Genomic DNA, 24,283 nt, shown 5'->3' on the forward strand with positions numbered 1-24,283 from the left:
AATAGGTTCGATCAATTGTCTACTACCTCTGAGAATATGAACACAGTGTACACCTGTCTGCAATATGAGGCTAAAACACATTATAATTCAATTATTCATGCGGTTTGGGGAGCTGGTATTAAAAAAACAGGAAATAATAAAAATGGTTACATTTATTTATTGGTTTGGCTTTATGATATATTTGTTAAAGTTTTTACTTGAAGGCCTCAGCCTATCACAAAGGCTGGGGTTTGCTGTTGATATTTCAGGCCAGAGCTGCAACTTTGCTAGTGGAATGCAGATAGTGTGGTCTGCCCATGTGCAGTGCACCTAATTTCGCAAAATGCTTCAGTAGCATTCAGTCAACTGAACTGAGGCAACATTTTTTGTTTCGTTTCCAACAGTTTCCATCGAGCTGTTTTCAAAAAAAGGAAGGCTAGAGGATAAATTTAAAAGTTTTATTCAGCTTTAGTTTATTTGGAGTATGTTTTTAAGACAGTGGGGCAGTGCGTGTGTGAGTAGAAATGACAGTGTACAGATTACATGCCTGTTGCATGTTTTGTGCTCTATAAACTTCGGAAAGTGCATTAAGCTGAGAGATGTGTCTCTCCTCATGGTAATTTCAGTTCATTTTTTTTTTAAGTTGAATTCTGATGCAAGCAGAAAGCCTCTGTTTATCTCACTTGTGTTTGATTGGCAGTTGAAAATGTCGAAATGTTAACCTGTGAAACAGAGATACAGATAGAGAGAGAGAAAGCGAGACCAACAAGTCTCATTCTAGAAATAAGTTACATTTTGAAAGCAAACAAAACCTCTTTAAGGTAGGAGAGGATGGTGGCATGGAGTAGGTGGGAGTGGATGGACGGTTGAGGGTGAGGGGAGTGACAGCAGAGCAAGGGAAGAGCAGATACAGGGGTTGAGTGGATAGTTTAAAGGGGCAGCGGCAGGGGTGAGCTGGGGTAGCAGACAATGTGAAGGCCACATAGGAAAGAGAGGAGATAGTGGGAAAGCGAAGGGGTAGAGGGCGCAATAAATCCAATAAGAATTCAGGAGAAACTTCTTTACCCAGGGAGTGGTTAGAATGTGGAAGCCGCTGCCTTAAGGAGTCGTTTGAGCGAATAGCATAAATGCATTTAAGGGGAAGCTAGATAAACAGGTGAGGGAGAAAGGAATAGAAAGCTTTGCTGATGGGGTGAGACGGTTTATGTGCAACATAAACACCAACATAGACCAGTTCAGTCGAATGGCCTGTTTCTGTGCTGTACATTGTGTGTGATTCTGCGCAATGGCGCAAGCGATAGGGAAGGGATGGAGGGACGTGCTTGAGGATCACAATCTCCCTATAATGTAGCCTGAATGTACAAAAATTTGACACACTTTTATATCCATACTTAACATAGCTTATATAACCAGTTAGCATTGAATTTCCCAATACAATTGCCTATGGTGGTGTAATTACATACATTCCACCATGATGTGGTGCTGTGGTGCTTCTTACTCCCATTGCCTACATAGTAACCCTAAGGTGCAGAGTATCACAGTGTGATACAACACATAGGAGGCCATTCAGCCCATCGTGCCTTTACTGGCTCTTTGGTAGAGCTATCCTGTTCGTTCCACTCCCCTGCACTTTCCCCATAGCCCTGTAATTTTTTTTCCCCTCAAGTATTCACCCAGTTCCCTGTTTAAAGATATTATTGAATCTGCTTCCACCACCCTTTCAGGCAGTGCATTCCAGATCATAATAACTCGCTGCTTTCTTTTTCCAATCATCTTAAATTTGTGTCCTCCTGGTTACCTTCTGCCACTGGTTTCTTCTGAGTTACTCCACCAAAATCGCTCAGGATTTTGGAAACCTCTATCAAATCTCCTCTTAACCTTCTCTGCTCTACGGAGAACAACCGCAACTTTGATTCCTGATTCCTCCACTTTTGCCATCAGCCCCACAAGCTGCAGCCAGGTGTGTCCGAGCTTTTCCAAGGCCATATGCACAGCTCAACTATCTTTTATACTTTGGATGCCACCGTGAGAGAGTCTTACCAGGGTTCAAGCTCAGCAAATAAATTAGTCTTCCATTAATCATTATGATTATGATGTCACCTTTCGAATAAGACATTAAACCAAGATCCCGCCTCTCAGGAGGATGTAAAGGATCCCATGACACTGTTTAAAGAAGGGCAGGGATTTTTTTTCTGGCACCTGGCAGACAATATTCCTCAACCATTATGGCTGAAACATAGATCTAGAGATTACTCTGCAATCTAAGCTGGCAGGGACACATTCAAGGGAAAAATAGAAAAAGTCAAAGCTAAAGGTACTATGGGGTAGATATTCCATGTTTTTTGCATGCTTAACGCCCACTTAATGCCCATTTTACCACTGAAATGACGTATAACGCCCATTAATCGCCCATTTATCCACAAAATGGAAACTGACGGGCATTTTTTGGAAACTTATCACCGAGCGTTACTTTCCCCATGTGCGTAACGCCGGGAAAAAATAATACTGCCCGCCCACTTTTTTTGAGCGGAGTCATTAGAATGGGTGAAATCAACGCCCATAATATCGCCCAGCGTTACTTTCCACACGGAATTAATGCCGAGATTCAATAATACCGCCCACCCACTCTTCTTTGTCGTAAAGATCATATTTACCGAAACTAGCGGCCATGAGATCGGCCACCGTCACTTTCACCGCTGTGCACACATATCGCCCATAATATCGCTCGCTCAAATAAACGCCCAGAAAAAGTGGAACTAACCGGAGTTAATCACAGCATTATGGACGCTATGTTCTACATCATATGTCGCTTCCTTTAAAAGGCTGCTGTGCTTCAACCTCGGGGCAGTTCGGATGTACTCTGGAGGTCATGGAGTTGATGTGAACATCTCTACAAACATCTTGACCATACTGTGACCGATCGGAATTTAATTGGTGTCTTCATCGGGACATTCATTGTTTGTGACCAATCGGTGGAAAACAGAGAGCGACTGCAATGGGGCCTGTCCTTTCTCACCTTCTCTTGATGACCAATTCCATGCTGCAGACGCGAGATGGGCGAAGGTACATTCCACAGCATTATGTGCCCAATGTAAGACGTGCTAGACTGATGAGGAGGACCAGACGTTACACCCCCCCGCAAGTACAGGGACAAGCAGTCTTATTCAACATTCAGGAAGGATAGAATAAAAGGAAAAGGAGGTGGGGTAGCATTGCTGGTTAAAGAGGAGATTAAGGCAATAGTTAGGAAAGACATTAGCTTGGATGATGTGGAATCTATATGGGTAGAGCTGCAGAACACTAAAGGGCAAAAATCGTTAGTGGGAGTTGTGTACAGACCTCCAAACAGTAGTAGTGATGTTGGTGAGGGCATCAAACAGGAAATTATGGGGTGCATTCAATAAAGGTGCAGCAGTTATAATGGGTGACTTTAATATGCACATAGATTGGGCTAGCCAAACTGGAAGCAATACGGTGGAGGAGGATTTCCTGGAGTGCATAAGGGATGGTTTTCTAGACCAATATGTCGAGGAACCAACTAGGGGGGAGGCCATCTTAGACTGGGTGTTGTGTAATGAGAGAGGATTAATTAGCAATCTCATTGTGCGAGGTCCCTTGGGGAAGAGTGACCATAATATGGTGGAATTCTGCATTAGGATGGAGAATGAAACAGTTAATTCAGAGACCATGGTCCAGAACTTAAAGAAGGGTAACTTTGAAGGTATGAGGCATGAATTGGCTAAGATAGATTGGCTAATGATACTTAAGGGGTTGACTGTGGATGGGCAATGGCAGACATTTAGAGACCGCATGGATGAATTACAACAATTGTACATTCCTGTCTGGCGTAAAAATAAAAAAGGGAATGTGGCTCAACCGTGGCTATCTAGGGAAATCAGGGATAGTATTAAAGCCAAGGAAATGGCATACAAATTGGCCAGAAATAGCAGCGAACCTGGGGACTGGGAGAAATTTAGAACTCAGCAGAGAGGACAAAGGGTTTGATTAGGGCAGGGAAAATGGAGTACGAGAAGAAGCTTGCAGGGAACATTAAGGCGGATTGCAAAAGTTTCTATAGGTATGTAAAGAGAAAAAGGTTAGTAAAGACAAACGTAGGTCCCCTGCAGTCAGAATCAGGGGAAGTCATAACGGGGAACAAAGAAATGGCAGACCAATTGAACAAGTACTTTGGTTCGGTATTCACTAAGGAGGACACAAACAACTTTCCGGATATAAAAGGGGTCAGAGGGTCTAGTAAGGAGGAGGAACTGAGGGAAATCTTTATTAGTCGGGAAATTGTGTTGGGGAAATTGATGGGATTGAAGGCCGATAAATCCCCAGGGCCTGATGGACTGCATCCCAGAGTACTTAAGGAGGTGGCCTTGGAAATAACAGATGCATTGACAGTCATTTTCCAACATTCCATTGACTCTGGATCAGTTCCTATGGAGTGGAAGGTAGCCAATGTAACCCCACTTTTTAAAAAAGGAGGGAGAGAGAAAGCAGGGAATTATAGACCGGTCAGCCTGACCTCAGTAGTGGGTAAAATGATGGAATCAATTATTAAGGATGTCATAGCAGCGCATTTGGAAAATGGTGACATGATAGGACCAAGTCAGCATGGATTTGTGAAAGGGAGATCATGCTTGACAAATCTTCTGGAATTTTTTGAGGATGTTTCCAATAAAGTGGACAAAGGAGTACCAGTTGATGTGGTATATTTGGACTTTCAGAAGGCTTTCGACAAGGTCCCACACAGGAGATTAATGTGCAAAGTTAAAGCACATGGGATTGGGGGTAGTGTGCTGACGTGGATTGAGAACTGGTTGTCAGACAGGAAGCAAAGAGTAGGAGTAAATGGGTACTTTTCGGAATGGCAGGCAGTGACTAGTGGGGTACCGCAAGGTTCTGTGCTGGGGCCCCAGCTGTTTACATTGTACATTAATGATTTAGACGAGGGGATTAAATGTAGTATCTCCAAATTTGCGGATGACACTAAGTTGGGTGGCAGTGTGAGCTGCGAGGCGGATGCTATGAGGCTGCAGAGTGACTTGGATAGGTTAGGTGAGTGGGCAAATGCGTGGCAGATGAAGTATAATGTGGATAAATGTGAAGTTATCCACTTTGGTGGTAAAAACAGAGAGACAGACTATTATCTGAATGGTGACAGATTAGGAAAAGGGAAGGTGCAACGAGACCTGGGTGTCATGGTACATCAGTCATTGAAGGTTGGCATGCAGGTACAGCAGGCGGTTAAGAAAGCAAATGGCATGTTGGCCTTCATAGCGAGGGGATTTGAGTACAGGGGCAGGGAGGTGTTGCTACAGTTGTACAGGGCCTTGGTGAGGCCACACCTGGAGTATTGTGTACAGTTTTGGTCTCCTAACTTGAGGAAGGACATTCTTGCTATTGAGGGAGTGCAGCGAAGATTCACCAGACTGATTCCCGGGATGGTGGGACTGACCTATCAAGAAAGATTGGATCAACTGGGCTTGTATTCACTGGAGTTCAGAAGAGTGAGAGGGGACCTCATAGAAACGTTTAAAATTCTGACGGGTTTGGACAGGTTGGATGCAGGAAGAATGTTCCCAATGTTGGGGAAGTCCAGAACCAGGGGTCACAGTCTAAGGATAAGGGGTAAGCCATTTAGGACCGAGATAAGGAGTAACTTCTTCACCCAGAGAGTGGTGAACCTGTGGAATTCTCTACCACAGAAAGTAGTTGAGGCCAATTCACTAAATATATTCAAAAGGGAGTTAGATGAAGTCCTTACTATTCGGGGGATCAAGGGGTATGGCGTGAAAGCAGGAAGGGGGTACTGAAGTTTCATGTTCAGCCATGAACTCATTGAATGGCGGTGCAGCTAGAAGGGCTGAATGGCCTACTCCTGCACCTATTTTCTATGTTTCTATGTTTCTATCTCGACTTGCCCGACACACCTGCCTTCGGAGACTGCGCTTCCACAAAGAAGTTATCACTGAGGTATGCCAGCTCATAAGGGGAGAACTGCAGCCTGCCAGCACCATCAGTACTGCACTGTCCGTCGAGGTCAAAGTCACCGCGGCACTGTCATTCTACACGTTGGGTTCTTTTCAGGCTCAGCTGGCGACATTTGCAGACTGTCTCAGCATGCCACACATTGCTGCATTAGACAGGTCACTGAAGCCCTGTAGGCATGCAGGAGGGACTTGATCAGCTTCCCTATGACCAGGGAGGCACAGAGTGAGAGGGCTGTAGGATTCTTCAGAATTGGAAACTTCCCTAAGATGCAGGGAGCAATGGACTGTACGCACATCGCGATGCGGGCACCTTTTCAGGATGCAGAGGTTTTCAGGAACCACACTCCCTGAATGTCCAACTTGTTGTCGACCACCAGCAAATTATTATGGCAATGAATGCTTAATTTCCGGGCAGCATCCGTGATGCTCATATCCTACGTGAGAGCACTGTATCTGACTTGTTTAACAATCAGCCACAAGATCAATGCTGGATGCTTGGTGACAAAGGATATGGCCTCGCCACCTGGCTGATGACCCCCCCTGTGTGACACCCACAGCGAAGCCGAGAGGCAATACAACGAGAGCCACTGGCAATATCATGGAGAAAACCATTGGAGTGCTTAAGCAGCGTTTTAGATGTCTGGGCCACTCAGGAGGCGAGCTCCAATAACACCCTGAGCAGGTAGCTCAATTCATGGTGGTGTGCTCCATGCTGCACAACTTGGCTATCAGGAGGGGACAAGAATTGCCTGATGAGTCTGACAGTCCACCTCACCAGAGAGAGGAAGAAGAGGACGAGGAGGCGGACGCTGACATCGGCCCAGACAATCAGGCTGACGCTGAAGCCATGCCCCCGCTTCCCTGTAGACCGCATGAAAGGGCCCGTAGTGGCATGATAGCTGCAAGAGCCTTACATCAGGAGCTCATCAATGAGCGCTTTGCCTGAAAGAACGTTGGTGTTATTTACAAGGCTGACACACTGCTGGGTGTGCAGGTCATACATCAATGGTGGGCATCACCTTGGTGACAGCTAAAGTTTAAGTTGATTGAAATTAAGTGTAATTATACCCTTTGATGTTAAGGAATCACCAGTGTGTAATGGTGCAGCTATCTGAGCCAATGCGTAACAAGGTTTTGTTAAATAAGAAACATTTAAACCGAAATCATCAGTATTTCTGTAAAAACCAACCCTCCCCCCCACCTCCACCCCGCTTCTCCTCCCCTTCTCTACCCCTTCCCCTCCTCTACCCCTTCCCCTCCTGACTCCAAGCTGCCTGGCCGAGGAGCTCCTCAGGCGATGCTTCATTGCGGGGGGTGGGGGGGTGGGGGGGCGGGGGGGGAGGGGATGACAGCTGAACCACTGCTTGGACGGATACGGGAGAGGACAGTCTTGAGTTGGGAACGTACTCCGAGTCAGAAACAAAATGTTGCTCCTGGCTCTCGTGTGGTTGGCAATGGGGGTGTGGCACCTTGGGGTGCAGTGCCGCGCTCCGGGACCACTGGGAGCCCTCTGCCACCAGTGTTCCTGGCTACCAGCTCCAGGGCCTCCACCATCCCTTCCATGTTATATCTTATTTGTTGGACAAAAACTCGGTGCCAATTATGTTCTTGGTGCTTAGTAGGCTTTTTGCTGCTGGTGAATCTCCCTCGTGCCTCCCACAACAGCCAAACAAGCACACACCACACCCACACATGTCTTCAGTCCCTCTCAGCTCCCTCTCTCTCTGTCTCCTCTTCTGCGCATGTCATGATGACCCTTGACCTCCTGAATCGCAGGAATCGAGCGTTGCCATGCCATTGCTAAGGACGGCGACACGTTATGGCAGAAGGTCAGCGAGATTTAATGCTACTGCCCATTTCATATCGCTGGCAGTAACACCCAATTTCAAAAATGGAAATTAGGTGCTTGAGAATGGGCGAGAAGCCGGCAATCTGAAAACCCATTTTTACTGCCCGCGCCGGAAATAATGCCCATTTTTGGACGATATGCACAAATGTTTAAAATCTAGCCCCATATCTGAATGTGTGAAGGATTTGCAAAAAAATAGATGAATTAATAGTGCAGATAGAAATGAATAGGTTTGATCCAATAGCCATTACGGAGAAGTGGTTGCAAAGTGACCAAGGTTGGGAACTAAATATTCCAGGATACTTAACTTTTAGAAGAGATAGGCAAAATGGAAAAGGACGAGGGGTAGCCATGATAATAAAGGATGGGATAAAGACAGTAGAGAGAAAGGATCTTGGCTCAGAAAATCAAGAAATAGGATCAGTTTGGGTGGAACTAAGAAACAGCAAGGGGCAAAAAACATTGGCGGGATTTGTTTACAGGTCCCAAACAGTAGTTGTAATATAGAGCACAGTATACATCAGGAAATTAGAGACACATGTAACAGGGATAATACAGTAATCATGGGGACTTTAATCTACATATAGACTGGGCAAACCAAATTTGCAGTAATAGTGTGGAGGATGAATTCATGGAATGTATACAAGATGGTTTTCTGGATCAGTATGTTGAGGAACCAACTAGGGATCAGGCTATTTTAGATCTAGTATTGTGCAATGAGAAAGGGTTAATTAATAACCTTGTAGTAAAGGGGCCTTTACGGAAGAATGACCATAATATGATAGAATTTTCCATTGAGTTTGAAATTAAATCCGAAACTAGGGTCTTAAATCTAAACAAAGCAAACTACATAGGTATGAGGGGAGAGTTGGCTGAGGCAGATTGGGAAACGACATTAAAAGGTGTGAGAGAAAACAAACAATGGCTAACATTTGAAGAATTACTACATCATCTACAACAAATATCCCACAGGAAAAGTGGTCCAACCGTGGCTAAAGATCGTATTAGATCAAAGGAAGAGGCTTATAATGATGCCAAAAATGTAGTAAGCCAGAGGATTAGGAAGATTTGAGAATTCAGCAAAGGAGGACCAAGAAATTGATAAGAAAAGAGAAAAAAGAATATAAGATTAAATTAGCAAGAGACATAAAACAGATTGTAACTGTTTCTCTTGGTATGTAAATAGGAAGAGATTAGTGACAATAAACATGGGCCCATTAGAGGCAGAGACGGGAGAAATTATAATGGCCAATAAGGGAACGGCAGAGGCATTAAACAAATACTTTGCATCTGTCTTTAGGTAGAAGACACAAAAAATATTCTGGAAATAATGGGGAACCAAGGGTTTAGAGAGAATGAGGAACTTCAAGAAATCAGATTAAGTAAAGACATAGTATTGGAAAAATAAATTGGACTAAGTGGCAACAAATCCCCTGGACCTGACGACCTGCATCCTAGGGTTTTAAAAGAAGACGCTGCAGAGACAGTGGATGCACTGGTGTTAATCTTCCAGAATTCCCTAGATTCTAGAACAGTCCCCAAGGATTGGAAGATAGCAAACATAATCCCGCTATTTAAGAAAGGAGGAAGATAAAAAACAGGGAACTATAGGCCAGTTAGCCTGGCATAAGTCACCAGCAAAATGCTAGAATCTATTATTAGGGACGTGGTAACAAGGCACTTAGAAAATCATAATGTGATTAGGCAGAGTCAACGTGGTTTTATGAAAGGGAAATCGTGTTTGACAAATCTGTTAAGAGTTTTTTGAAGATGTAAATTAGGATGGAATAGGGGGTACCAGTGGATATAGAAACATAGAAATTAGGTGCAGGAGCAGGCCATTCGGCCCTTCGAGCCTGCACCGACATGCAATATGATCATGGCTGATCATTCAACCTCAGTACCCCTTTCCTGCTTTCTCTCCATACCCCTTGATCCCTTTGGCCGTAAGGGCCATATCTAACTCCCTTTTGAATATATCTAACGAACTGGCCTCAACAACTTTCTGCAGTAGAGAATTCCACAGGTTAACCACTCTCTGAGTGAAGAAGTTTCTCCTCATCTCGGTCCTAAATGGCTTACCCCTTATTCTTAGACTGTGACCCCTGGTTCTGGAACTACCCAGCAACGGGAACATTCTTCCTGCCTCTAACCTGTCCAATCCCGTCAGAATTTTATATGTTTCTATGAGATCCTCGCTCATTCTTCTAAACTCCAGTGGATACAAGCCCAGTTGATCCAGTCTCTCCTCATATGTCAGTCCTGCCATCTCGGGAATCAATCTGGTGAACCGTCGCTGTACTCCCTCAATAGCAACAAACATCCGTCCTCAGATTAGGAGACCAAAACTGAACACAATATTCCAGGTGTGGCCTCACCAAGGCTCTGTACAACTGCAGTAAGACCTCCCTGCTTCTACATTCAAATCCTCTAGCTATGAAGGCCAACATGCCATTTGCCTTCTTCACCGCCTGCTATATCTGTATGCCAAACCTCAATGACTGATGTACCATGACACCCAGGTCTCGTTGCACCTCCCCTTTTCCTAATCTGTCACCATTCAGATAATATTTTGTCTTCCTGTTTTTGCCACGAAAGTGGATAACCTCACATTTATCTACATTTTGCTGCATCTGCCATGCATTTGCCCACTCACCTAACCTGTCGAAGTCACCCTGCAGTCTCTTAGCATCCTCCTCACAGCTCACACCGCCATCCAGCTTAGGTGTCCTCTGCAAACTTGGAGATATTACATTCAATTCCTTCATCTAAATCATTGATGTATATTGTAAATAGCTGGGGTCCCAGCACTGAGCCCTGCGGCACCCCACTAGTCACTGCCTGCCGTTTATTCCAACTCTCTGCTTTTTGTTTACCAACCAGTTCTCTATCCACGTCAATACATTACCCCCAATACCATGTGCTTTAATTTTGCACACTAATCTCTTGTGTGGGACCTTGTTAAAAGCCTTTTGAAAGTCCAAATACACCATATCCACGAGTTCTCCCTTGTCCACTCTACTGGTTACATCCTCAAAAAATTCTAGAAGATTTGTCAAGCATGATTTCCCTTTCATAAATCCATGCTGACTTGGACCGATCCTGTCACTGCTTTCCAAATGCACTGCTATTTCATCTTTAATAATTGATTCCAACATTTTCCCCACCACTGATGTCAGGCTAACTGGTCTATAATTCCCCGTTTTCTCTCTTCCTTCTTTTTTAAAAAGTGGTGTTACATTAGCTACCCTCCAGTCCATAGGAACTGATCCAGAGTCAATAGAATCTTGGAAAATGATCACCAATGTATCCACTATTTCTAGGGCCACTTCCTTAAGTACTCTGGGATGCAGCCTATCAGGCTCTGGGGATTTATTGGCCTTCAATCCCATCAATTTCCCGAACACAATTTCCTGACTAATAAGGATTTCCTTCAGTTCCTCCTTCTCGCTACACCCTCGAACCCCTAGTATTTCCAGAAAGTTATTTGTGTCTTCCTTCATGAAGACAGATCCAAAGTATTTGTTCAATTGGTCTGCCATTTCTTTGTTCCCCATTATAAATTCATCTGAATCTGTCTGCAAAGGACCTACGTTGGTCTTCACTAATCTTTTTCTCTTCACATACCTATAAAAGCTTTTGCAGTCAGTTTTTATGTTCCCTGCAAGCTTCCTCTCATATTTTATTTTCCCCCTCCTAATTAGACTTTTTGTCCTCCTCTGCTGAATTTTAAATTTCTCCCAGTCCTCAGGTTTGCTACTTTTTCTGGCCAATTTATATGCCTCTTCCTTGGATTTAACACTATCTCTAATTTCCCTTGTTAGGCACGGTTGAGCTACCTTCCCCTTTTTATTTTTACTCCAGACAGGGATGTACAATTGTTGAAGTTCATTCATGTAATCTGTAAATGTCTGCCATTGCATAGCCACTGTCAACCCTTTAAGTATCATTTTCCAGTCTATCCTAGCCAATTTACGTCTCATACCATCAAAGTTATCTTTCCTTAAGTTCAGGACCCTAGTCTCAGAATTAACACTGTCACTCTCCATCTTAATAAAGAATTCTACCATATTATGGTCACTCTTCCCCAGGGGGCTTCGCACAACAAGATTGCTAATTAGTCCTCTCTCATTACACAACAGCCAGTCTAGGATGGCCAGCTCTCTAGTTGGTTCCTCGACATATTGGTCTTGAAAGCCATCCCTAATACACTCCAGGAAATCCTCCTCCACCGCATTGCTACCAGCTTGGTTAGCTCAATCTATATGTAGATTAAGGTCTCCCATGATAACTGCTGTACCTTTACTGCACGCATCCCTAATTTCTTGTTTGATGCCATCTCCAACCTCACTACTACTGTTTGGTGGTCTGTATACAACTCCCACTAGCGTTTTCTGCCCTTTGGTATTCTGCAGCTCTACCCATACAGATTCCACATCATCCAAGCTAATGTCCTTTCTTACTATTGCGTTAATTTCCTCTTTAACCAGCAACGCTACCCCACCTCCTTTTCCTTTCTGTCTATCCTTCCTGAATGTTGACTACCCCTGGATGTTGAGTTCCCAGCCTTGGTCACCCTGGAGCCATGTCTCCGTAATCCCAATTATATCCAATTGTTAATAGCTGCCTGCGCAGTTAATTCATCCACCTTATTACGAATATTCCTCGCATTGAGGTACAGAGCCTTCAGGCTTGTCTTTTTAACACTCTTTGTCCCTTTAGAATTTTGCTGTAATGTGGCCCTTTTTGATTTTTGCCTTGGGTTTCTCTGCCCTCCACTTTTACTATTCTCCTTTCGATCTTTTGCTTCTGTCCCCATTTTATTTCCCTCTGTCTCCCTGCATAGGTTGCCATCCCCTTGCCATATTAGTTTAACCCCTCCCCAACAGCACTAGCAAACACTCCTCCTAGGACATTGGTTCCAGTCCTGTCCAGGTGCAGACCATTCGGTTTGTACTGGTTCCATCTCCTCCAGAACCGGTTCCAATGTCCCAGGAATTTGAATCCCTCCCTCTTGCACCATTCCTCAAGCCACGTATTCATCTGAGATTTTCTGCGATTCCTACTCTGACTAGCACGTGGCACTGGTAGCAATCCTGAGATTACTACCTTTGAGGTCCTACTTTTAAATTTAATCTAGCTCCCTAAATTCAGCTTGTAGGACCTCATCCCGCTTTTTACCTATATCGTTGGTATCTATATGCACCACGACAACTGGCTATTCACCGTCCCCCTCCAGAATGCCCTGCAGCTGCTCCGAGACATCCTTGACCCTTGCACCAGGGAGGCAACTTACCATCCTGGAGTCTCGGTTTCAACCGCAGAAATGCCTATCTATCCCCCTTACAATAGTGCATTTGGATTTCCAAAAAACATTTGATAAGGTGCCACACAAGAGGTTATTATATAAAATTAGGACTCATGAGATTGGGGGTAATATATTAGCATGGATTGAGGATTGATTCATGAACAGAAAACAGAGAGTTGGAAGAAACGGGACTTTTTCGGGCTGGCAGGCTGTAACTAGTGGGATACTGCAAGGATCAGTGCTTGGGTCTCAGCTATTTACAATCTATATAAATGACTTAGCTGAAGGGACTGAGTGTAACTTATCCAAGGTTGCTGATGATACAAAGTTAGGTGGGAAAGTAAGCTGTGAAGAGGACACAAAGAAGCTGCAGAGAGATATAGACAGGTTGACTGAGTGGGCAAGGACATTGCAAATGGAATACAATGTGGGGGAGTGTGAAGTTATTTACTTCGGTAAAAAACAGCTGAATATTTTTTGAATGGTGAGAAACTGGGAAATGTTTGTATTCAGAAGGACCTGCTTGTCCTTGTACATGAATTACCAGAAAATTAACAAGCAGGTACAGCAAGCAATTAGGAAAGCAAATGATATGTTAGCTTTTGTCACAAAGGGGTTAGAGTATAATAGTAAAGATGTCTTACTACAAGTATACAGGGAATTGGTGAGGCCACACCTGGAGTACTGTGTACAGTTCTGATCTCCTTACCTAAGGAAAGACATTCTCGCCTTAGAGAACGTGTAAGAAGTAATAGGACTCGGAATGGATCTCAGTTAGTAACGATAAATCTTTTATTATGATTATATAATGAGTACACATATCTTTAAAGAAATACCGTCCTGAACAGGTTCTCCCTTACCGATTCAGGTACTGGTCAGCATAGCACAGCAAGCACGTTTCCCCTTTCTCGCTTCAGGGCTGTTCACTGGGTCCTTCTGTCCAATAATGTGGGAAAATGTGAGGTTATCCACTTCGGCAGAAAAAATAGAAAAGCAAATTACAATTTAAATGGAGAAAAATTGCAAAGTGTTGCAGAACAGAGGGACCTGGGGGTACTTGTGCATGAAACACAAAAAGTTAGTATGCAGGTACAGCAAGTAATCAGGAAGGCAAATGGAATGTTGGCCTTTATTGCAAGGGGGAGAGAGTATAAAAACAGATAAGTCCTGCTACAAGTGTACAGGGTATTGGTGAGGCCACACCTAGAGTACTGCGTACAGTTTTGGTCTCCGTATTTAAGGAAGGATATACTTGCATTGGAGGCTGTTCAGAGAAGGTTCACTAGGTTGATTCCAGAGATGAGAGGGTTGATTTATGAAGATAGGTTGAGTAGGTTGTGCCTATACTCATTGGAATTCAGAAGAATGAGAGGTGATCTTATTGAAACATATAAGATAATGAGGGAGTTCGACAAGGTGGATGCAGAGAGGATATTTCCACTCATAAGGGAAACTAAAACTAGGGGACATAGTCTCAGAATAAGGGGCTGCCCATTTAAAACTGAGATGAGGAGGAATTTCTTCTCTCAGAGGGTTGTAAATCTATGGAATTCTCTGCCCCAGAGAGCTGTGGAGGCTGGGTCTTTGAATATATTTAAGGCGGAGATAGACAAATTTTTGAGAGATAAGGGAATAAAGGATTATGGGGAGCGGGCAGGGAAGTGGGACTGAGTCCATGATCAGCTCAGCCATGATCTTATTGAATGGCGGAGCAGGCTCGAGGGGCCGTATGGCCTACTCCTGCTCATATTTTTAATGTTCTTATGTTTCTTATGATTCTCTTCAGGGGTCTTCAGGGGTGTTCACTGGGTCCTTCTGTACAACTGTGACACTCGGTTACAATCCTTCTTCAATTATACCCTTTTTCCTGATTCCTTGATCACATGTCTAAGTCTTGTCCAGCAAATTGTAGGGGTTTTCCTGTTTTTCTCCCCCTCTAGACCTTTTGCGGTTTCAGTGGTCACATTTGTAATTGTCCTACGGTTAAACAGAAATCGCGTGATCATCAGTTTACAGCAGTTATCAGCTTAGCTACAGATATTACATGCTGATTTTACAGACACTTCTGCAAAATCAGCATGTTATTCTTATCATCGCTAGCTGGATCTGTGTCTTCTTCACGTAACAATCGTCTCACAACTAACATCTTGCCACACAGGACACAACCGTTGGCTTGAAGCTGAACGGTCAATTTGATAAAAAAAAAACAGCTTAGCTCTGCAGCAAGGCACCTGCCTTACCAACTAGATCTTACAGGAGTGCAACGAAGGTTCACCAGACTGGTTCCTGGGATGGGGGGATTGCCCTATGAGAAGAGATTGAGTAGACTAGGCCTATATTCCCTAGAGTTTAGAAGAATGAGAGGGGATCTAATTGAAACGCACAAAATTCTTACGGGGCTTGACAGGGTAAATGCAGGAAGGAATTTTTACCTGGCTGGGGAGTCTTGAACTAGGGGTCACAGTCTCAGAATAAGGGGTCGGCCATTTAGGACTGAGATGAGGAGAAATTAATTCACTCAAATGGTTTTGAATCTTTGAAATTCTCTACCCCAGAGAGCTGGGGATGCTCAGTCATTGCGTATATTCAACACAGAGATCGATAAATCTTTGGGAACTAAGAGAATTAAGGGATATGGGGATAGTGCGAGAATATGGAGTTGAGGTAGAAGATCAGCCATGATCTTATTGAATATCGGAGCAGGCTCGAAGGGCAAATGGCCTACTCCAGCTCCTATTTCTTATGATCTTATGTTCTCATGATGTTGGTTGAGAGATAAATATTGTCCAGGACACTGGATGAACTCCCCTGCTCGTCTTCAAAATAGTGTCATGGGATCTTTTATGTCCACCGTGAGAGGACAGACTTGGTTTCATCTGAAAGACGGCACCTCAGGCAGTGCAGCACTCCATCAGTACTACCCTAGACAACCATACTAGTAACACACATTCAATTTTCTTGGAAATCGATTGCCTAATGTAAACTCATAAACTAATGCCACTTTATTGGCACCTATAATAAGGCTGGATTCTCTGATCATCTCAGCATGTGGAATTCTCTACCACAGAAAGTTGTTGAGGCCAGTTTGTTAGATACATTCAAAAGGGAGTTAGATGTGGCCCTTACAGCTAAAGGTATCAAGGGGTATGGAGAGAAAGCAGGAATGGGTACTGAAGTGCATGATCAGCCATGATCATATTGAATGGTGGTACAGGCTCGAAGGGCCGAATGGCCTACTCCTGCACCTATTTTCTATGTTTCTATGTTTCTATGTTTCTATGTTTCTATCACTTCAAATGTAGAGATTTTCTCTGGGTTCTTGCAGATCTTCATCAAAAAACAAAAGAGGGAAGAACTCTTGCCAGGTTCATTTTATTGTTCCATTCAAAAGTTATCTTGCAAATTAAAAACCTCCATGGGACAAATCTAATGAAAATGATCATGTTTTACTGCGGCAGGAGCAATGTAGAGCAGGGAAGCAAGCTGCGGAGAGCTAACAATGTGTCACTCACACTTCTGCTCTTCTCATAACTAGAAGTGGTTATAAAGTAAACAATGCCTTCTATATTTCTGAGAGTTTTTTCTCGCCCTATACTGCAGAGGGGTTTGGCTAGTGACACATGAAATATTGGTCTGCTCCTCCAATAGCTCCATTGGTAAGAGCATTGACCAGATGCTATAGCACCATTCAAACCAGGAATATTCAACAACAACAGCTTGAATTTATATAGCGCCTTTAACATAGTAAGACAGAGAGATAGAGAGGCGGAGATGTTTAGGGAGCGATTTCCAGAGCGTAGGGCCTAGGCATAGCCGTCAATGGTTTGATGAATGGCAGGGTGCTGGGTTAGTCCCACTCCAGGAACTTGAGTACATAAATCTAGGCTGGCACCCCATGCGGTGCTGAGCGAGTTCTGCACTGTCGGAGGTGCCTTCTTTCGAATGAGATGTTAAACTGAGTCTCAGGTGGACGTAAAAGATCCCATGGCACTATTTCGAAGATCAGAGCTTCAAAAAGAGCTGGAGCCACTGCAGCTTCCAGTACGAGCTGAAACAAATGTGCGACGACTTCGAGGTGGGCAACTGGGTGATGCCATCGGGATCCAGGTCCCGGATGGAGCGTGGGCAGGAGCATCGGCTGGGCCCTGGTACAGCAGAGGAGCGGGAAGGTCGTGGCGGACTTGCGATGAGTTAGTGGGGTGGAGGAGCGATGAGGGATCGTGGCTGAGATTTGGTGGGTGATGGTGGTGGAGGTTCTGCGAATGTTTGGTGCGGAGGTGTGGCAGGAGATCGTGGCGGAGGTACGGCGAATGTTTTTGTGGCGGAGGAGCGGCGAGAGATCATGGGCGGAGGCGCGGCGAATGAGGGTACGGGGCCCAGAAGAGCCGGGGGCAGCACGGGCCAGCCCATACTGTGATGTGTGTTCCCTAGGTCTGTGCAGCAGAGCAGGTCTCCAGTCGTCCTGGTTCAACCCTTGCCACTGGATAAAGGCCTAGCTCTGTCAAGCCCGTGTGGTGGCTGATGTGCAACGGTCACCACATGTTAAAAAAATCCACGCACAGGCATCTTCCACCCCCTCAATTGGAGTTCAGGACTGGAACATTCGGTCCTTTATTGATACATCTGTGAACTCGTGTGGAAGCAAGTCATCCTCTTTCGAGGGACCGCCTATGATGATGATAAGAAATAATATGGGCTTGGGCCTGGCAAATCAGACATGATGACAGGTATCTGCACATGCTAAAATCAAATGTACACTTAGTTTATGACAGACTTCAATATCAGCAAAGCATGAACCTTTCATAACAGTGAGAGGATGGCCATGCTACTTTCCGCTGTGAGGCAACCTTACCTTGCGCAGGACATAGCGATCACAACAGGGACATGTGCCAGCTGAGGCTCCTTCACGGCGGATTCCCGCAGTTAAGCTTGTAGCCGGAGCGATTCACTCGCTATTTTATACCTTTCCTTATCACTGTTCCCATTGGTAATGTAACCGTCAGCATTTCTCACCAGTTGTATCCTTTCCTTGCTCCCACACTCCTTGATTCTCAAGAAGTGTCAAATCAAATGTTTCCCTTCCTGCGGCCTGACTCCTGAGGCCTGTTCTTCTGATCCCAACACCTTATCGCCCAGCACGCATATCTGTGTAGCTGCTCCGCATCAGTTTCTGGGAACTTGGCAACTCTTGAGGTCGCTGCCTTAAGTGATGTATCTCTTTCGACACTAACGTGTCTGTTCCTAGCTCTCTTCCCACCGTGATGTTCGTTCACTGGGTACTCCTACTGTGTCCACACAATAAACAGACTTGCTGCTATCTTGCTTTTTTAATCTCTTCTCTTGGCCGAGCAAGCCACTTGTGCCAAATGTTCCTCTTTCACACAATTGCAATGGTGCCTCTTTGCTCTGATATGCTTCAATATGGAAGTTACACTGTCATGTTAACAGGCAGGAGCTGAGAATTATCATTACTACACTTGCATAGCTAATTGTGAATTAACTTTAATAAACCTGCTCTAATTCAGCTACAGGGTCCCTTCTGTTGCCCTGGCAACCCCTATGAGTAGTAGTTACCTTCATTAGGATTTATTTTGTTTTATTTCCCAACGCCCCTTTTCCCTCATGTATGCGGCAAACCTCTCTTTAAACGTATGAACACCGAATTTAGTGCATCATGTTTTTTTTAGATGACCAAAGAAAAAAAGATTATTGCAAACTTTTTTGCCCCGCCGCTGTTACTGAAAATCCAGCCATTGATCTATTATCTAAAAGCCTTCCTAATCCAAAATGCCCAACGAAGCGATGATCTCCATTGAAAATAAGGGAAACTCTCATTTAGGATTCTGTTGTGTTGTCTGAGCTCGGCAAACAAATGCCTTTCTGTTGCAACTCTTGTTAAGCTGTTGCGTTATTTAGATCTTGTGGATGCTCTGCACTTATCACATGCTGAACCAGTAAATGGTTTTTGAACTCACATCTGACTGAAGCCAAACCACAGTAAGCTTTGGATATCCTAGTCAACCAAATTCCAAAACCAAAGGATGAGAATTTTAAAATCGAGGCGTTGCCAGACCGGGAGCCAGTGTAGGTCAGCGAGCACAGGAGTGATGGGAGAACGGAACTTGGTGCGAGTTGGGACAGGGGCAGCCGAGGTTTGGATGATCTCAAGTTTACAGAGTGTGCAATTGGGAGGCCGACCATGATTGCTTTGGATTAGACAAGTCTAGAGGTAACAAAGGCCAGGATGAGGGTTTCAGCCGCAGATAAGCTGAGGCAGGGGCAGAGATGGGCGATGTTGCGGAAGAGGATATATAAACAGCTAAGTGAATAAAAGCAGAAAACCTCGCCCCTCCCTATCTCTGTAATCTCCTCCAGCCTCACAACCTGATTTTAATCGCTCAACCATTGGTGGCCGTGCCTTCAGCTGCCTAAGTCCTAAGCTCTGGAATTACCTCCCTAAACCTCTCTACTTCTCTATCCTCCTTTAAGACGCCCCTTCAAACCTACCTCTTTGACCAAGCTTTTGGTCATCTGCCCCAATATATCCTTATGTGGCTCGGTTAAATTTTGCTTTATGACACTCTTGTGAAGCGCTTTGGGACATTTTACTACAGTAAAGGCGCTATATAAATAATTGTTGTTGTTGTTGAAATACATTGTAGGGTGTGTCAACGCTGGTAGAGATAAAATGGGTTAATGTTTGTGGCTGTAGACTGCATTGTCAGAACTGGCCAGCACTGGAAACAGAATAAGACTGATGATGTTGTTCCAACTTGTAGTACATACTCAAGCAAAGTCATGTAGATGGGAATGTTATTCTGGAAGAACATTGAACCATGACACAGGAGAAAAAACTTTCCCACACAGGAGTAAAAACATAGGCCATCAAAAAAATGTTTTTATTGATTACAAAAATATCAGAGATGGGAAAAAATGCTTTGGAATGCATCCAACCAGCGTTGGCAACCCTGTTTAGAAATGGTAAATGTTGGGGCTGGAATGGAGGTGGAGTCGAAAGCGAATAAAATGGTGAGGTAATTGGGTGACCTAATTCTTTACACAAATAGAAGAAAAGCAATGCAAGCATAAATATATATTTTTTTATTTGTTCATGGGATGTGGGCAAGGCCAGCATTTATTGCCCATCCCTAACTGCCCTTGAGAAGGAGTTGGTGAGCCATCTTCTTGAATTGCAGAAGGCAGTTAAGAGCCAACCACATTGCTGAGGATCTGGAGTCACATGTAAGCCAGACAACGACAACAATAACAACAATTTGTTTTTATATAGTGCCTTTAACATAGTGAAACAGCCCAAGGCGCTTCACAGGAGTATTATGAGACAAAAAATATTGGACACCAAGCCACACAAGGAGAAAATAGGGCAGATGATCAAAAGTTTGTCAAAGAGGTAGGTTTTAAGGAGCAAAGAGGTTTAGGTGGGGAATTCCAGAGCCTAGGGCCCAGGCAACAGAAGGCACGGCCACCAATGGTTGAACGATTATAATCAGGGATGCTCAAGAGGGCAGAATTAGAGGAGCGCAGACATCTCAGGAGGTTGTGGCACTGGAGGAGAATACAGAGATAGGGAAGGATTTGAAAACAAGGATGAGAATTTTGAAAGCGAGGTGTTGCTTAACTGGAGCCAATGTAGGTCAGCAAGTACAGGGATGATGGGTGAGCGGGACTTGGTGTGAGCTAGGACAGGGACAGCTGAGTTTTGGATCACCTCTCGTTTACCAGGTAAGGCCGGCAGATTTCCTTCCCTGAAGGACATTAGTGATCCAGATGGGTTTTTATAATCTGGTAGTTTCATGGTCACCATTACTGACATTAGTTTTTTTTATTCTAGATTTATTTAATTAACTGAATTTAAATTTCCCCATCTGCCATGGTGGGATTTGAACTCACATCTGCAGGATCATTAGTAGAGGCCTCTGGATTACTAGTCCCAGAACATAACCAATATGCTATCATATAGCTCAGATCTCCAGGGAAAGTTCATAAACACAGAGACCACCACGGGTCCACCACAGACTGGTTAGCCTTTCACAGAGAAAGATAGGTTGATATTCGACGTAACCTCTCACCGGAACACCGGCAACGTTAGCCTATCCTCTCTCAGATGCCATTCGACCTAACCTGTTGCGCCATTGCTTTCCTTGAGAGCATTCAAGGAAACGATTGTGTCCAGGTCTCGATTTATGCTGGTTAATGAATTAAATAAAACTGCTTTTGCTTTCTTCAATATTAATCTCATTCAGATCACTTTCATCTTATTAAATCCAATTAATAGGGGATTTGTGTTTGCTTGGGATGACATTAGAGCCGTTACTAAAGGGATTGTGATAATCACATTTTACAGATGCTCTGTCCCACAGTGTTCATTTTTTAAATAAAATGTATATTTTATCCATTGGAATTGATTCATTTACAATTATCATTGGATTCTTCTTAGGCAGTCCCCCGGAGTCGAGGATGACTTGCTTCCACACTAATATGAGTTCTCAGGTGACTGTACAGTCCAATGCGGGACCTACAGTCTGTCACAGGTGGGGAAGATGGTGGTTGGTGGGGACGGGTGGGTGGGTTGCTTGGTTTGTCGTTCGCTCCTCCCACTGTTTGTACTTGGTGATTGCGTGCTCCCGACGACAAGACTCAAAGTGTTCGGCACCTTCTCGGATGCTTCTCCTCACTTTGAGCGGTCTTGGGCCAGGGATTCGGTGGGGATATAACATTTTTTCAAGGAGGCTTTGAGGGCATCCTTGAAGCGTTTTCTCTGCCCTCTTGGGACTCGCTTGTCATCACGGAGCTCGGAGTAGAGCGCTTGTTTCGGGAGTCTTGTATCAGGCATGCAGACAATGTGGCCCATCCATTGGAGCTGATTGAGCGTGGTCAATGCCTCGATGCTGGGGATGTTGGCCTGAGAGAGAACACTGACGTTGGTGTGCCTATCCTGCCAATAGATTTGCAGGATCTTGCGGAGTTAGCGTTGGTGGTACTTCTCCAGTGCTTTGAAGTGCCGGCTCTGTCCATGTCTCTGAAGCATAAAGGAGGGCAGGATATCACTGGATACAATGTATCACTGGATACATTTTTACTGTTAAACTAACTCTGATTTAGGAAGCTTTCACATTATGACTCCAGTAAAATATTACAAGAATCAGCTCTACCCACGCAGTCAATCACAATGATATTTTCGAGATCGCAGTAGATCTTTTTTTCAAACCAAACCAATAAAATACTTTGAAATTCAGTGAAGTTTTTGAATTATTTACATTGTAAATGAAAGTGCCAGTTCGATTCAGTGCATATAATTTTAACACTAATCGTGCTGTGAATGCCTTTGTTACCTCACTCAGATGCAATCAGATTCCTACAGCTGTCCTTTTTTGTTCTGAGTTGAAATTATGTCAACAATCTCGCGTGTCCAAAGCTCAGCTGCCCGTGTCCTAACTCGCACCGAGTTCCAATCACCCATTACGTCTGGACTTGTTGACCTACATTAGCTCCCAGTGCAGCATCTACTGGGTTTTAAAATTCTCATTCTTATTTTCAAATCTCTCCACGACCTCGCCTCTCCCTATGTCGGTAACCTCCTCCAGCCCTACATCCTCCGAGATCGCTGCGATCCTTCCATTCTGGTCTTTTGAGCATTAATCACTCCACCATTGGTGGCCGTGCCTTCAACTGCCTAGGCCCTAAGCTCTGGAATTCTCTCCATAAACCTCTCCACCTCTCCACCCTCCTTTTAGACACTTGTTAAAATCTATAGGGAGAGATTCAGTAGTGCCCCATTTTTGCAATTGTGAAAAATTAGCACCAGGCGCAAACGATTTCTAACTTCTTCTAAATTGGGCTTTAGTGCCCCAGAGAGGAAGAGGGGCAATAAATGAAGCACTAATGACCTCAGTCGGGTGCTGCAGGGGCGCTAATAGCAGAGCGCTACCCAATTTCAGGTGACTTGTATTCAGCAATCATCCTGCAATCCTTGACACTGGCTCGTTCCAGCTCTTAAAGGGAAGGTTATACCAAGCTGCAGCTGCTCATTTTCACCAGTGCTGTATTTGAGAGAGATCTGTGAACATGTGCAACAACATTCTACGATGGCTGCTGCAAATCCACCAGCAAGGGAGAGGGCATGGCTATTTAACACCATGGCAATGGAGGCATTGGTGGGGGCAGTGGAGAGAAGGAGGAATGTGCTATTCCCCACATCTGGAAGGAGGCTATTGCCACAGGTTTTCAGGGCCAGGTGAAGGGAAATGGCTGAGAAGGTGTCGGCCAGCACAATGGTGGATCGAACACTCACACAGTGCCGGAAGAAGTTCAATGACCTCAGTCGGATAGTCAAGGTGAGTACACCTCTTACATACCTCTGAACCTCTGCATGTGCACACTGCGCAAACCACCACTCCCCCAACACTCACCCACCAAACATGTGCAGCTACTCAAACTCACATCCTCATCTCACTCTTTGCCTACATTCACAGCTATTCAACGACAATAGGTATATCTCCCACATATATAGCTGGACTCTTACTCAAACAAATTCCTTTCTTTTGCAAGCCAAGATGGCACATATTCGGAGGGAGCAGCAGAGGACTGGTGGGGGTGAACCTCACCTCCAGAAGCTGTCCGACCTCGAGGAGCGAGTGCTCATTGGTCTGCAGGTGCCATGGCCGGTGACATCGACCCCGCTGGGGACAACAACAGTATTTTTATCCCCTCTCCTTTTCTCATCCCACTTTCCCCCTCACACCAGAAGGCATGATCACCTTCCAGCACCTGATACTGTCTGCCTTCCTTGCTCCAATCCTGCCTCCCTGCCCTCACCTTAACACAAGTCTTGTGCCATTTATGCTTTCAGGTAATCAGCAACCAGATGACCAGCCTGACCCTGAGCTCCCCCATGATTGTGACGAGGGAGAAGAAGAGGATAACCCAAGCACCGCAACACTGTATCTCTCACCCGCGGGCACCAGCTCAGAAACTGGCACTGCACGATCTTTAGAGGCAAGTTTAGTAGAGTGGTCTGCACTGGTGATGCACCGGGAACGAGCGGGATGCAGGAAGGGGAAAGGGTAGCTCGGGAGCCAGATCCGGCGAGCAAGTTCTACTGCACAGGACTCAGAGATGAGGACCTCGATG

General features: G+C 44.7%; 1 long non-coding RNA gene and 1 pseudogene across 2 annotated transcripts in view; one reads left to right on the forward strand and one right to left on the reverse strand.

Annotated features, from left to right (window-relative positions):
• The window catches only part of LOC139281224 (uncharacterized), a 36,398-nt gene extending 18,166 nt beyond the window's left edge, over positions 1 to 18,232 (reverse strand). Inside the window, exons 1-2 of one of the 2 annotated variants that reach the window (XR_011596850.1) lie at positions 17,988 to 18,232; positions 13,996 to 15,112 (exon numbers count right to left, since the gene is read on the reverse strand). This is a non-coding gene — a long non-coding RNA (uncharacterized lncRNA). Of the gene's footprint in view, positions 1 to 13,909; positions 15,113 to 17,987 lie in introns of those variants that run through there. The other variant, XR_011596849.1, reaches the window with a different exon arrangement.
• The window catches only part of LOC139281222 (UDP-glucuronosyltransferase 2C1 pseudogene), a 177,874-nt pseudogene that overhangs the window by 134,870 nt on the left and 18,721 nt on the right, over positions 1 to 24,283 (forward strand).

Source organism: Pristiophorus japonicus, chromosome 15 (assembly GCF_044704955.1).
Source record: "Pristiophorus japonicus isolate sPriJap1 chromosome 15, sPriJap1.hap1, whole genome shotgun sequence".
Classification (NCBI taxonomy): Eukaryota; Metazoa; Chordata; class Chondrichthyes; family Pristiophoridae; genus Pristiophorus; species Pristiophorus japonicus.